Genomic DNA, 16,851 nt, shown 5'->3' on the forward strand with positions numbered 1-16,851 from the left:
ATTAGATCTGACTAAGTCTTCATGGCATCTGAGAATTGAAGCATTCCCAATCCTTCTTACTTTCTAATAATCCACTATGGACAACCTGCGCTTACCAATGCTAGCAATCAATTACCAGTCAAACTCTAAGATTGCCCATCCTCGAAAATCTTGAAAAGTACTCTTGAAATCTGGTCCGGTCCTATAACTCAATCCACTTCCCATGTTGGCGACTGGAAACCTTAACCTTTACCCTGGTTGACGATTCCTTGCTCCTACTTCCATTCTCACAACACTACTAAACTCTAACCGACACAACCCATGTGAAAATATAATTCCCTTGAAATTTCCAACAATCAAACAACCCATGCGATTAATACCAATATCTTCCTGCTACCCCTCCTCCCTAAGGAAACGGTAGTGTGAGAACCCAGAAGTTCTCCCATAAGCCACCGCCGATCATACTAGAACAATTGATGAAACCACTACACTCCATTGATACAAGAGAACTAGTCTAATGAAGCTAACCACAGACCTTTCACACAATACCCCAGAGCCGATCCTGACCATTTCCTAAAATACAAACCGAAGACTTGGAACTTGCTTATACTAGATATGACCCTTACTAACCTACTAACGATTCATGGTATGTAATTGGCATATGACACTTCTTTGAAAATACAATCCACTCATTAGCAGAGAGATAAACTCATTATACACTTTGTCACACCCCAAAACCAAGAACGGCGGAAACGTTCTGGGGCGGAGGACGTCATGTACAGTATCACAACAATGTAAAGTAGTAAACAAGCAACAACATCATCCATTGCATTAATAATATAATTATTATACAAGTGTGTTATGTCGAATTTTGATAAACACTAAAGCATAAATAAAAATGAAAGATGAGTCTTCAACGAGCTCCATCTTCCCTAATCCTTGCATCGGTACCTGTCTATGATGACCTGAGGATACAAGTAATTTTGAAAGCGAGTATCAGCTTTAAAGCTGGTGAGATCATAAGTATTTTAGTGTCTTAATTTGTATGTAAGAATTTGTAAGTAAATGAATTGTAAGTATTGTAAATGTATATGAACTGTAAATGTAAAAATGTTTGTAAAACAACTGGAAACGTTTGAAAAACCCTAGAAATCCCTATGATTCCTACTATTATATAAAGTGTGTCTTCTACCAAGCCTTAACTGTTCTCAATGTTCGTTTCTTGTAAAAGTGTGTAATTTTCCCAAGTGTAACTATCATTAACAAAATATAGTTTTTACATTTTAAGTTTAAGTGAAAAGATCACTAAATATATGTACAGGGAAAATTAATGTAGTACTAAAATATAGCGCTATAAGAACTACTGTTGTACTAACTACCTTAAACCGGATTTATATTAAGGCATCATGTGATTAATTATACCATACTATTGACTGGTAACAACGACATAAGAATGGTCGTAAAACGGAATGACGTTTGGCACCCGCAGACCTGCAGGTCCGGCTGTAGCTAGCAGCAAGGTGTAGGATAGTCAATCCAGTATTGATCTATATGCAAACTAACGCTCTCCCTTCAAGAGACTTTGGCAACAACTCGGGCCATGACATTTAAGGCATGCTCCGATACAGTGGATCACAATTGTTAACGTATTCATGTATATGTAATGTAATGAACTGTTCTAGCTATAATGTACGTGCTCTCTACCTAGCAAGTATAGTAATGTACTCGTTCTAGTATCGTTGTATATATTCTCTTCCTAGTATAGTTGTATATGTTCTGCTCTAGTATAGTTGTATATGTTCTTCTCTAGTATAGTTGTATATGTTATTCTCTAGTATAGTTGTATATGTTCTCATAGTAGTAAGTATTGACTCATGAATGAACTGACTCATAGTATGATATTGTGTTCTAGTAATAGTTCTAGTATCTTCCTAAACTACCCATATGGTAGTTTACTAGTAATCTAACTGGTACGTATGGACATGGATGTATACCCTTGCTACCCAAGGGCATGGGATGAACTGGAAGGGCCTTTATGACTATATATGTACATATGTTATATAACTAATATTGAAACGACCTTCGGACGAGTACCCGATATCCCACCAGACCACATCTCAAGCGCGAAAAGGAAATAGGGTGGATAGCCTTCCTAAGTCTTTTAAACATTTCTTATATAACTATACATATAGAGGCATGCAATTTATAATATAAAAGCATAAATAAGTTTTGTAAAACCTTTAAACATAATTATTATCTTAAGAGAAGATCGACTTGATGTCAATCGATAAAACAGTTTGAAGTGAAAACAATTTGAAGTAAAACGATTTGGTAATAGCTTGGAGTAAAAATGGATCGGAGTAAAATGGTTTGAAAAGGGTCATACATTGTGTAATGAACAGTTTAATAAAGATTTTTAAACATATAAAACATTTAAGAAAATCATTTGAAGAACCTGTTTGGTAAAGCGGTTACTATGTAGTAAATCATTTGAATGCTGCATATTAATCACATGTGATTGATATAATAACTAGCATAATTCTACTTATTAATCACATGTGATTGTTATAATAACTAGCAGGATTCTACTTGTATCCCCCCCATAAAACATTTAAAAGTAGTTTGAAACATTATTTAAGGGGTATGAACTCACCTGCAGTAAGTGACTGGAATTGAACGGACTGTTATCGTAAGGAAGGATCGGACAAGTGCTTGGTGTCAAGTGAAGAATTTAGACACACACAATGATCCTAATTACATATGAAGACATATGTATATAAATAATTAGTGATTAAAACACTAATTATACAAGTATAAACATTTTAATGCGAGGAAAACACTTTTGGTCAAGTGCTAGGAGGCTAATGGGTTGCAACAAAGGAGTGCAAGGCCTCTAATGGGAGTTTATGGTCAAATAATCATATGTTTTGGAGTTTACGGCCCAGGGGAGTAAACTCCCGGCCGTAAACTCTCAACAAGGTCTCTAATTGAAGCCTATCATTTATACAACTAGTTTGGTGAATTGTTTCAAGGCTAAATCAAGTGTTTGGGTGACATTTGCCCCCTTTATAGGGGTTTACGGCCCTGGGACCATATCCCATGGAGATTCCGGCTGTAAACTCCTTTGGGGGAAGGTCTATGGTGTTTTCAAGTCCCTAATTTAACAAGGAATGAACCAAGGCAATTGTCCACTGCTTTAGGGGGATTTATGGCACCATTTGGCACCATTTAATGGAGTTCACGGCCCTGGAACATCTTGGGCCGTGAACACCTTTTTCTTGGTGTTTTAATGATGTTTTCTTGCTCCAAACACACTAGAGTACTTGTCCTAATTCAATCCTAAGCCTTAGGAAGTGTTTCAAGGCATTTTGACACCTAAACATGGAGTTCACGGCCCAAGAACCTCCTTGGCCGTGAACTCACTTTCATCATTGATTTTAATTGCCTTTGGTGTCCTAAACATGCAATGGTGGGATCTAGTTCGAGTTCTAAAGCATTGAGGGTCATTGGGACACTTTTGGCCCTTAAAATGGAGTTTACTCCCCAAGTGTTCTTGGGCGGTAAACTCCCAAATCCTGGTGTCTTATTTCGATTTTAATGTTTTCTAGTCATATACATACTAGCATACAAGTCTAAGGTAGTTACAAATCACGGGGAAAGGACTAGGTAGCATTTAAGCCACATATTGGAGTTTGCTCTCCAAGAACGTTCTTGGGCGGTAAACTCCAGAATCTAGTTGTTTTGTTATGAAATTGATGTTTCTAAACACAATCTAAGCTATATAACATAACTAGATCAAAGTACTCACAATTTGGGATAAAAACCCAAAGATCTGTGAGAGAATTTTGGCTTTTCTCTAATTAGAAATGTAACTAATGAACTATTTGGTTCAGTTTTCTATATATAGTCCTGGGATTTTTGGCAGAAAATATTTTTATTCCCGGAATGAACTCTAATATCCTAGAGTATTGGAATAACAGTGTTGTAACACCTGTGTTTCCGGGCTTGCCATTTTTAGCAATGTAATAGTCTAGGTTAACCTCTGTAACCCGTTTTGAAATAATAAAGATTGTATTATTTGATTATTATGTGTTTTGTGCTTAATTGCTTAATTATGTGGTTTGATTAATTAAGAATAAAAATAAGCGTCAAAATTTAAGTGTAAAATAAACTTAATATCTTTGAATAATGTTGTAGTAGTTGAAACGAGGTTTCCGAATATATATAGAACGCCCAAATCTGACTTCGTATGAGGAAGTTAAGATTTATCGAAGTTTCGGCTTTGCAGTGTGCAGCCCGAAATACTCGATTTGAGATCGAGCGGTTTTTAGCCGAAGCAATCTAAACGAGAATCGAAGGTCTCGTTGTTGGTATCGAAGCGATAAAAAGTTAGGCGAGAACGGACGTCAAACGAAGAAGTTATGAATTTATAACGAAGTTTTTCTGTCGCGGCCTATTAAAAATAAATAATAAAAATAAAGTCGAAATTAGCCGACGGAGTCTAAACGAAAGTTGTAGATCGTAGTCTCACCTTCGCGTGGATATAAAGAACGTCGAAAACGGAGTTCGTATGAAGAAGTTATGAATTTCCGAAGTTTATTAAATATTTTGTAATTAAATTTAATTGAAAATTCGGAAGCATTATCCGAGGACGAGTCACCGGTCTGAACCGAGGTACGCCCCGCGTACTCCGAAGTGTCGACATTCGAAGCAAGTGGCTTCGGATGACGAACGCCATGACGCATTCGGACCAGTACGCCCCGCGTACTGGCGTACGCCTTGCGTACTCCGAGGCTCCAGCCTCCTATAAATAGGATCCGAAGGCAGCCGAGTCTTTTGTTCATTTTCTCTCTTCTCTCTCCCATTTTGCATCGTTTTGCGTGCCAGAAATATCCCGAAGCCCCGGTATCATACTCAAGCCCCGAGGCAAGTCCCGAGATCCCGAAGATCCCGAGAAGTGCGGTTCCCGAGCCGAAGCTCTGCCCGCGAGAAGTCGATTTTTGTGAAGATCTTTCAGATCTGCTGAGGATTACTACTTCTGCAAGTCGTAGTGCTGTCCGATCATCTTCTGATCAAGTGAGTGTGTACTACCTTTCATAAACACGATAATAATACAAGTATGGTTTGAGTGTATTAAGTATATTGTTGTTTATAGGTGTGAGTGTGTAGTTACCTTCTTCTAACACATAAATATTAAGTATTTTCTATAAAATACGTGCTATGTGTATAGTATATTGTTGTTTATATGTGTGAATGTGTATTCACTCTCTTCTATCTCATAGATATGATTTATTCTCTATGAGATATGTGTTATGTGTGTGTGTGCCTCATCTGTTATGTGGATTATGTGTTGATTAAAGCATGCTATACAGGTTTTCAAAACTATGTATAAAAATGTATATTTTTATCTACTAATATGTTGGGTAGAACATGGGTAGATAGTTGGTGTGTAATAAACAAATGAGAGGCCTCGTTGTTGTTTGATTTAGTCATCTAGCGGAGTTTAGATGACGACCACGGGCTATTCTAGACAGTCTTGTGGAAACATTAGCAGGTTCGCCAGCTGTAGGTGTTAATGAACTTGGGTGTTCATTCGCTGTACTCCATCCCGCTCATGGTTGCCTTATTTGACTTATATTGCTGAGGTACCCCCGAAGCATGTGTTGTCGCCCCGATGAAATATTCTTAGACTAGGTCCCTTGTGTTAGTTGTTTTAGGGACATAAAGTGAGAATAACGGGAATGGGTAATTGGGTTATTGTTGGTTGGTGAAAATTAAATATGATTATTTATTGTGGGTTGAAAACCCTATATGCTCACCAGGCTCCCAAGCCTGACCCACTCAGTTTTATTTGTATTACAGAAAGTGGGGCGAGGGCATGAGATGGATGAACCATCAGTTGTTTTGTTTACAAGTCTGTATATGTATATATTTGTTGAATGACTTGTAATGTTATCGTTTATGCTTATTGGTCTGTATCGGAACATGACACCCCGAGTTTTGATTATATAATGAAAAATACATTTCTTTTATGAAATGCTTTGGTAAACATTGTTTTATCATGTTTTGTTTTTGGGAACAAATTCCGCAACTCTTTCAAATCAAAAGGATTTACTCTGAAATTATTTTAAAAGCATAAATGAAATCGGTCTTTTCTGGCCGAGATTTTGGGGATGTCACAGTTGGTATCAGAGCATTAGTTTAAGCGAACTAGGAATTTGTAGGATTTCTAGACTTAAACTTAGAATGCTAAGTGAAGTTTTGAGATGTGTGTCTGTTGTGTTTTAGACACGAGCACTAGTTTATTTTAGGAAAGCTGCCTAAAATGCTTTTATGTGCTAAATGTTATATGTTGCCATATATGATATTATTTGTTCGGATCTATGGTCTGTTGCCGACCGGATCTAGAAACCTTATGTGTGTAGGATTCTAAGCGTATGTCTATGGTATCAGAACTAGCATGTAAACGTTTCGGAGTGGTAAGGAAGATTCGAATATCTATCACGATTGAGGATCTAATCTCACCTTATTTGGTGTGTAGATCAAAATGGTGAGAACTAGAAGTGGAGTTGGAAATGCTGATGAAAACAGGAATCAACCACCAGTGATTGAGCAAGTACCTGTCGTAGCAGCAGCACCTGAGCCAATAACCATGGCTGGTGTGCAAATGATGATTCAGACGATGTTGGATCGTCAGATGGATGAAACTAGACGGTTGCTTCAACAGAATCGTGAAGAACTGTCAATTCGTGTGGAAGAGCCTGAATTAAATGAAGGGCACTCAGAAGGGGGAAACTTCAGTGGGTCTATTGGTCAAGCCAACCCACCAATAGTTAGGCCAGATAACCATGATGGAAGGAATGATGGAATGGGATGCAAGTACAAAGACTTTCTAACTTGCAAACCATCGACCTTCAATGGAAAGGAGGATCCGATTGGGGTTATGGATTGGATTTCCGAAATGGAGTTAGCCTTCATGACGTGTGGCTGCAGAGGCAAGTTGCAGACTATCTATGCCGTGCTTCAGTTCCGAGGTGGAGCCGTTCGTTGGTGGAACACTCTAGGGAAGACGTTGAGCCCTAATGAGCCACTACAATTGTCATGGGCAGAGTTCTTGGTGCAGTTCAAGCGCAAGTTCTGCTTGGCTCAAAATTTGTTGGAGTTGGAGAACAAGTTCCTGACATTGACAAAAGGCAGCATGTCAGTTGATGAATACACCAATAGCTTCACCGATAAGATCGAGTTTGCCTTGCGCATCATTCCGGATGAGCTGACTAAGGTGGACCGGTATGCGAAGGGACTTCCATGGGAGTACGAGGTGCCAATACGTCAGACACTTACTCTAGAGGCAGCTATTTGGGCTGCCAAGTCTATTGAGAACATGATAAAGGGAAGAACCACCGTCAAGGTTGAGGTTGGTGAGAAAAGGAAGTTTGAGAGAACATCTGGTTCCAGTAAGAAGAGCAAATTTTTGAAATCTGATTCGAAAAAGTTTGGAGGAAAAGGAGGCGAAGCGAAGTGGTGTGATAAGTGCAAGAAAAAGCACTTTGGGAAATGTAGCGAGGATGTGACCTGCTACAAGTGTGGAAAGGTCGGACATTTCGCCAATGAATGTCCGAACAACAAAAGGATGTGTTTTGGTTGTAATGAAGAGGGCATATTTTGAAAGACTGTCCGAAGAAAAAGGAGGCAGCTAGGCCCAACATTCCACCAAAACCGAAGGCGAGAGCCTTCCAGATGACACTCGAGGCTGCGAAAGATGAAGCTGATGTCACTTCAAGTACCTTTCTCGTAAATGAATTACCTGCTCAAATTTTGTTTGATTCTGGAGCCAACTACTCCTTTATTTCGCATTAGTTTGGTAGAAAGCTAGCCTTGCCTATTGTTAGACTAGATGATGCTTTATTAGTCGAAGCAGCTAGTGGCAAGTTTGTACCTGTTAGCCATCGTATGAAAGACATCTTAATCGACCTTAATGGGAATAAGTTTCACGAGAAATTATTGCCCATCGATCTTAATGGTTTCGACATCGTTTTGGGAATGGATTGGCTTAGCGCCAATGATGCCAAAATTTTATGCAAGAAGAAGATAGTTAAAGTAAACCCGCCTGGTAAAGATTCGTTTATGGTGTATGGGGACAAACGCAGAGTGAATTCTGGAATCATTTCTCTAATGAAAGCCAGAAAGTGTTTGACCAAGGGATGTACATCATATTTAGCATTCGTGATTGATGCTAAGAAAGAAAAGAAGGTGATGCAGAGCATTCCAGTGGTGTGTGATTATCCGGAAGTATTTCCCGAAGATCTTCCTGGATTACCACCTGATAGACAAGTAGAGTTCAGAATTGACTTGTTACCAGGGACCACGCCAATAGCAAAAGCACCTTATCGATTAGCACCGACGGAGATGAAGGAGCTGATGATGCAACTTCAGGAGTTATTGGACAAAGGTTTCATTAGACCTAGTTCATCGCCCTGGGGAGCTCCGGTGTTGTTCGTGAAGAAGAAAGATGGAAGTATGAGAATGTGCATCGATTACAGAGAGCTGAATAAGGCAAAAATAAAGAATAGATATCCGTTGCCGAGGATTGATGACCTATTTGATCAATTGCAAGGTTCGAGCTATTTCTCGAAGATCGATCTAAGGTCAGGATATCATCAGCTGAAAGTAAGAGAGCAAGATATAGAGAAGACTGCATTCAAAACGTGATATAGACACTACGAGTTCTTGGTTATGTCGTTTGGACTAACCAATGCTCTGACAACATTCATGGATTTAATGAATAGGGTTTGTAATCCGTTCCTTGATAAATCCGTGATAGTGTTCATAGACGACATTCTGATTTACTCAAAAAGCCAGGAGGAGCATGGTAGACACTTGCGAGAAGTGTTAGAAGTTTTGAAGAAGGAGAAGCTGTATGCGAAGTTCTCCAAATGTGATTTTTGGATTCATGAAGTCCAATTCTTGGGTCACGTGGTCAACCAAGAAGGGATAATGGTTGATCCAGCGAAGATCGAAGCTGTGATGAAGTGGGAACAACCGAAAAGTCCCACGGAGATTCGAAGCTTTTTAGGATTAGCCGGATATTACCGAAGGTTTATCCAAGGCTTTTCTTCGATTGCTACTCCATTGACAGCTTTGACCCACAAAGGAGCTACTTATGCTTGGAGTGATAAGCATAAAGAAGCATTCGAGAAGCTGAAGAAGAAGCTATGCGAGGCACCGATACTTTCTCTACCCGATGGAGTTGAAGACTTCGCCGTTTATAGCGATGCGTCTGGGTTGGATTGGGTTGTGTTTTGACCCAAAGAGAAAAGGTGATAGCATATGCATCTCGACAGCTGAAGGAGCATGAAAAGAATTACCCGACTCATGATTTGGAGTTGGCAGCGGTAGTTTTCGCTCTGAAAATATGGAGGCATTACCTCTATGGCACGAAGTGCAAACTTTTCACTTATCATAAGAGTCTCCAATATCTTTTTAATCAGAAGGGATTGAATATGAGGCAACGACGCTGGCTAGAATTACTTAAAGACTACGACTGTGAGATACTTTACCACCCCGGTAAAGCTAATGTTGTTGCTGATGCTCTCAGTCGGAAGGTCAATCTTGAAAGGAAAAGGCCATGAGCGTTGAGAATTGAAGTTGTCTCGACCATTGTTGAAAGTATAAAGAAGGCTCAAGAGGAAGCTTCTGAGAAAAATGACCGAAAGGAGGAATGTTTGGCTAAAACGTTGGTGTTTGGTACTAACGGTCATGGACTGAAGGTATTCCAAGATCGTATTTGGGTACCTAAGTCAGGAGGAATTAGGGATCTCTGATGGAAGAAGCTCACAAGACCATGTACTCGGTTCATCCGGGTAGCACTAAAATGTATAGGGACCTAAAACCCTACTACTGGTGGCCGACGATGAAGCTTGATGTTGCAAAGTATGTGGCCGAGTGTGTGACGTGTGCGAGAGTCAAGACACAACATCAGAAACCTTACGGGAGTTTAGAACCATTGCCTGTGCCTATGGGTAAGTGGGAAGACATTGCTATGGATTTTGTCACTAAACTGCCCAGAACAAATAATGGTCACGACATGATTTGGGTGGTCGTTGATCGATTCACTAAGAGTGCGCATTTCATAGCGGCCAAGGAGAAGTGGTCTATGGAGAAGCTTGTAAATTCTTACGTGAGGGAAATTGTGAGGCTTCACGGTGTTCCGTTAACGATTGTATCGGATCGTGATAGCCGTTTCACCTCAAGGTTTTGGAAAAGTCTACAAGAGGAATTGGGTACCAAGTTATGTTTAAGCACAACTTACCATCCGCAGTCTGATGGTCAGAGTGGAAGAACGATACAAACACTTGAAGATATGCTGAGAGCATGTACCTTGGAATTCCTAGGTAATTGGGATGAACATTTACCTTTGGTAGAATTTTCCTATAATAATAGTTTCCACTCGAGCATAAAGATGGCACCTTATCAAGCTTTGTACGGACAAAAGTGTCGTACGCTGTCTTTTTGGCTTGAGGCTGGGGAAAAGCAGTTTATGGGACCAGAGATGGTTCATCAAACTGCTGAAAAGTTGAAAATAATTAGGGAAAGAATGTTAGCAGCTCAAGATCGTCAAAAGAGCTATGCTGACAAAAAGCGAAGACCGATGACTTTTGAGATTGGAGATTCTGTTTTGCTTAAAGTCTCGCCGTGGAAGGGACTTATAAGATTTGGTAAAAGGGGAAAGTTGAGTCCGAGGTTTATTCGACCGTTTAAAGTTCTTCAGAGGATTGGGAACCAAACTTACAAGCTCGAATTACCCGAGGAACTGAATGGAATTCACAACACTTTTCATGTGTGTTATTTGAGGAAGTTCACGGGAGAAGTTCCCGATATAATTTCAATTTCTGAATTGAGAATTGATGAGAACAAAATGTTGATTGAAGAACCAGAGGCAATTGTTAACCGAAAGACTAAGAAGTTGCGACGCAAAATGGTTGGGTTAGTGCTTGTCCGATGGAAACACACGAATGGGCCGAATCTCACCTGGGAGACGGAGAGTGACATGTTGAGTCGCTATCCGCATTTGTTTGTTGATGTGTGATTCCGGGGACGGAATCATTCTAAGGTGGAGAGAATTGTAACGCCTGTGTTTCCGGGCTTGCCATTTTTAGCAATGTAATAGTCTAGGTTAACCTCTGTAACCCGTTTTGAAATAATAAAGATTGTATTATTTGAGTATTATGTGTTTTGTGCTTAATTGCTTAATTATGTGGTTTGATTAATTAAGAATAAAAATAAGCGTCAAAATTTAAGTGTAAAATAAACTTAATATCTTTGAATAATGTTGTAGTAGTTGAAACGAGTTTTCCGAATATATATAGAACGCCCAAATCTGACTTCGTATGAGGAAGTTATGATTTATCGAAGTTTCGGCTTTGCAGTGTGCAGCCCGAAATACTCGATTTTAGATCGAGCGGTTTTTAGCCGAAGCAATCTAAACGAGAATCGAAGGTCTCGTTGTTGGTATCGAAGCGATAAAAAGTTAGGCGAGAACAGACGTCAAACGAAGAAGTTATGAATTTATAACGAAGTTTTTCTGTCGCGGCCTATTAAAAATAAATAATAAAAATAAAGTCGAAATTAGCCGACGGAGTCTAAACGAAAGTTGTAGAGCGCACTCTCACCTTCACGTGGATATAAAGAACGTCGAAAACGGAGTTCGTATGAAGAAGTTATGAATTTCCGAAGTTTATTAAATATTTTGTAATTAAATTTAATTGAAAATTCGGAAGCATTATCCGAGGACGAGTCACCGGTCTGATCCGAGGTACGCCCCGCGTACTCAAGTACGCCCCGCATACTCCGAAGTGTCGACATTCGCAGCAAGTGGCTTCGGATGACGAACGCCAGGACGCATTCGGTCCAGTACGCCCCGCGCACTGGCGTACGCCCCGCGTACTCCGAGGTTCCAGCCTCCTATAAATAGGATCTGAAGGCAGCCGAGTCTTTTGTTCATTTTCTTTCTTCTCTCTCCCATTTTGCATCGTTTTGCGTGCTAGAAATATCCCGAAGCCCCGGTATCATACTCAAGCCCCGACGCAAGTCCCGAGATCCCGAAGATCCCGAGAAGTGCGGTTCCCGAGCCGAAGCTCTGCCCGCGAGAAGTCGATTTTTGTGAAGATCTTTCAGATCTGCTGAGGATTACTACTTCTGCATGTCGTAGTGCTGTCTGATCATCTTCTGATCAAGTGAGTGTGTACTACCTTTCATAAACACGATAATAATACAAGTATGGTTTGAGTGTATTAAGTATATTGTTGTTTACAGGTGTGAGTGTGTAGTTACCTTCTTCTAACACATAAATATTAAGTATTTTCTATAAAATACGTGCTATGTGTATAGTATATTGTTGTTTATATGTGTGAATGTGTATTCACTCTCTTCTATCTCATAGATATGATTTATTCTCTATGAGATATGTGTTATGTGTGTGTGTGCCTCATCTGTTATGTGGATTATGTGTTGATTAAAGCATGCTATACAGGTTTTCAAAACTATGTATAAAAATGTATATTTTTATCTACTAATATGTTGGGTAGAGCATGGGTAGATAGTTGGTGTGTAATAAACAGATGAGAGGCCTCGTTGTTGTTTGATTTAGTCATCTAGCGGAGTTTAGATGATGACCACGGGCTATTCTAGACAGTCTTGTGGAAACATTAGCAGGTTCGCCAGCTGTAGGTGTTAATGAACTTGGGTGTTCATTCGCTGTACTCCATCCCCCTCATGGTTGCCTTATTTGACTTATATTGCTGAGGTACCCCTGAAGCATGTGTTGTCGCCCCGATGAAATATTCTTAGACTAGGTCCCTTGTGTTAGTTGTTTTAGGGACATAAAGTGAGAATAACGGGAATGGGTAATTGGGTTATCGTTGGTTGGTGAAAATTAAATATGATTATTTATTGTGGGTTGAAAACCCTATATGCTCACCAGGCTCCCAAGCCTGACCCACTCAGTTTTATTTGTATTACAGGAAGTGGGGCGAGGGCATGAGATGGATGAACCATCAGTTGTTTTGTTTACAAGTCTGTATATGTATATATTTGTTGAATGACTTGTAATGTTATCGTTTATGCTTATTGGTCTGTATCGGAACATGACACCCTGAGTTTTGATTATATAATGAAAAATACATTTCTTTTATGAAATGCTTTGGTAAACATTGTTTTATCATGTTTTGTTTTTGGGAACAAATTCCGCAACTCTTTCAAATCAAAAGGATTTACTCTGAAATTATTTTAAAAGCATAAATGAAATCGGTCTTTTCTGGCCGAGATTTTGGGGATGTCTCAAGTGTTGCACAAAACCCTAGTGCATCCATTATCTTAATATCTCCTTAAGTGTAAATCCTGAAAACTACCAAACTTATACTCGAAGTCTGGATTTTCACTGTAACTGTTCTACTTCTATTAGCTTGATATGGTTTGTTCAGAATGGAAATTTCGGGTTGTCACACACTTACCCGAAACCTATGCAATAAAGCAACCAATAATATAGATTGAACCGAAAGGAGCAAAATACATACCTGTAATGTCACCTACTGTAATTCTGATCTCTCATTCATGTTACTGCAAATCCTGACTCCTTTCTACTTGGGTTCTTGCCATATTCTCTCATTCATTGGTGATTCGAAAAATAGTCGGAGCAGGTGTACTCACTGCTCCTCCCCTTTTCCTCGAACAATCGGCCTTCTTGTGGCCCACTTGGTTGCAGAGAAAACATAACGGGCTTGTCCCTTGAGGACAATCCCTACTGACATGATCAACACCACCACACTTGTAGCAACCCAAACCACTTGGACGACAAACGCCATCGTGCCATTTCCCGCATGTGTTGCACTGACCCTAGCCCTGCTAGCCCATCAATCGATAGTCTAAAGCCTTAGGTCTCTTCCTTGGACCGTCCACTTTATACTCCTGGTATGACTCTCTCTTCCCAAGATGCACCGAATCGATTTCCCGCCATTGGGTTTTGGAAGTTATATCATTTAGAGTCTGACACCCTGACACGCTCACCAGCTCACCCGCCAACGGCTGAACTGCAACAAATGGACCAACCTCTGACCTAAATCAGGTCATAAACTCCTCCCAAGTCATAGCCTCGAATTTAGGAAGCGCAATAGATTGCACAATCAATTCCCAACAACTCCTTTCCACGCGATACAAGAGATACAAAGCGAACCAAACATTGGCTCCTATGGGGAAAGTGATGGGCTTTAGCCATATGAACATTCCTATGTGCACATGCAACCCTAATGCTTGGATCTAAGTTTCTCTAATTGAACATACATTGAATCCAAGACTTCTAATGGCTAATAGAGTATAATAACAATATGAAATCAGAGATTAGAAGTTTACCTTGAATCACTTGCTTGATCTTCTTGTTCTTGAGGCTTTAGAGTCACAATTGTCACTCCTCTAATGGCTTACAAACACCAACTAGCAAGAGGATGATTTAGGAGAGAGGAGAGGGGATCAAATCAGCCAGGGTTTCTTCTCTAAGCACAAGTGCCTATTTCCCTTGACCCTTGGGGTCTATTTATACTTGTAAGGCTCCTAGGGTTTCGCTCTTAAACCCTAATTGGATAACTTAGGCCCTAAGCAATCCAATACCCTAATAGATAAGCCCTTGGACGAAATCTAAGCCTATCCAAAGCCCTAGAAGTCGTCCCCCCTTATCCTTAAGTGATTTATAGATCAAAGTCAAACTATCATACAATTGACAGTTTATACCCCTTTAGTTAATTAATCTCTTTAAGTCACCAAATTAATTCTTAATTAATTTATGACTTATATTAATCAAATAATATTATTATTCCTTATATTATTCTCATAATATATTAATAATATTCCTTCTCTCATATAAATCATCCTATCAAGTTGCTATGGTGAAGGCAACCCAAAAGGACCATGCACAACCGGGTCAAATACTTGCCTAATATAGTTGCAGCCTTAGACACTATTCCAACAGTCTCCCACTTGGATAAGTCTAGTAACTATATACAGAAGTATAATCCGATTTGCAATCGTAGCTCTCAAAGATGATGTCAAACTCTGATCTAATCAATCTTGTCCTTCAGATAAGGGATTGTACAGTCCTATGTTCAGATATCATGCTGACAATTCTATGGAATAATCTGTCTAGCATTTGGTTTCTCGATTTCCGATTTATTCGACATACAACTTAATCGAACACATCAATTCAGTTCTGACTGAGCCCGACACATAAGTCAAATCAAATCATCGAGCAGCCGAGATATCGCTTTTACCCCCTTAGAATAAAAGTAACAGATAAACTTCGACTTATATGCATTTACTTATTCATTAATCAACTATACACAACAATGTGTTTTATAACATCAAGTTACTAATGCGGTTTCGCATTATCAATGTATAACCAATTGACAAATAACAAACCATATATCTTGGTTTTAAGACCATATGATATTATCGTCTTGCGATCACCCTTTTTATCACATTCCATAAGGTGATTCCAGCAAGCGCGGGTTTGTTCCAATGCTCAAAACTAGTTCATAAGCACTCATGAACGTTGCAACAAACTTTTGCTATGTATAATACCATTTAGAAAATCTACACACCAATTCATGACAATCTTCATTCATATCTACTTCCAACATATGAACGGTTGTGGACAATTTGAACAATTCGATTATTCCTAATAAACTCAATTATTCTGGAAGTCAAAACATGCAAAAATGAAACAATAGTTAAACAATTAACATAAGACAGTAACATTACTCATAAATAATACTCTTTTATTTAATCATCAAATGTTAATTACATTTATCTATTACACGTTTCTACTACTATCTAATTTATACTAATATCATCCTTCAGCCCAATACTCCTAGCATGCTGCAAGTGCTTAACCCTACTCAGTCCCTTCGTAAGCGGATCTGCTGGGTTATCTTCTGATGATATCCTCTTTAGTACGAGTTGTCCTTCTTCTACACGATGTCTAATAAAGTGATATTTTCTATCGATATGTCGAGATCTACCATGATCCCTCGGTTCCTTGGTCAAGGCAACCGCTCCTTCATTATCACTGAAAATCTCCATGGGCTCCTTTATGGCAGGTACAACTCCAAGACCACCGATGAAGTTCTTTAACCATATTGCCTCCTTCAACGCTTCGCTCGCTGTAATGTACTCTGATTCGCACGTTGAATCAGCTACGGTTTCCTGCTTGGAACTTTTCCAAGTTACTGCTCCTCCATTCAGGGTAAAGACCCAGCCCGACTGCGAACGGTAGTTGTCCCTGTCGGTCTGAAAGCTGGCGTCACTATACCCTCGCACCTTCAAGTCATCACTCCCTCCGAGGACTAAGAACCATTCCTTCATCCTCCGAAGGTACTTAAGGATATTCTTAACCGCAATCCAATGGGCTCTGCCAGGGTTCCCTTGATATCTACTAACCATGCTCGAAGCAAAGGCTACATCAGGGCGAGTACAAGTCATATCATACATGATTGAGCCAACTGCGGAAACGTATGGTACTCGGCTTATTTATGCTATTTCAGCTTCGGTACTTGGACTTTGAGTCTTACTCAATTTGGCATTACTTTGTATCGGTAATTCTCCCTTCTTCGAGTTCTCCATACTAAAATGTTTCAGTACTTTATCAAAGTAAGTGTTCTGACTAAGTCCTATTAGTCTCTTACTTTGTTCTCTCACTATCCTTATTCCCAAAATATAGGAAGCCTCTCAGAGGTCCTTCATAGCGAAGCACTTCCCGAGCCAGGACTTAACCTCCTGCAGAGTCGGGACGTTGTTTCCTATGAGTAGTATGTCATCGACATACAGAAC

The sequence above is a fragment of the Lactuca sativa genome, chromosome 3 (genome assembly GCF_002870075.4).
Source record: "Lactuca sativa cultivar Salinas chromosome 3, Lsat_Salinas_v11, whole genome shotgun sequence".
Classification (NCBI taxonomy): Eukaryota; Viridiplantae; Streptophyta; class Magnoliopsida; order Asterales; family Asteraceae; genus Lactuca; species Lactuca sativa.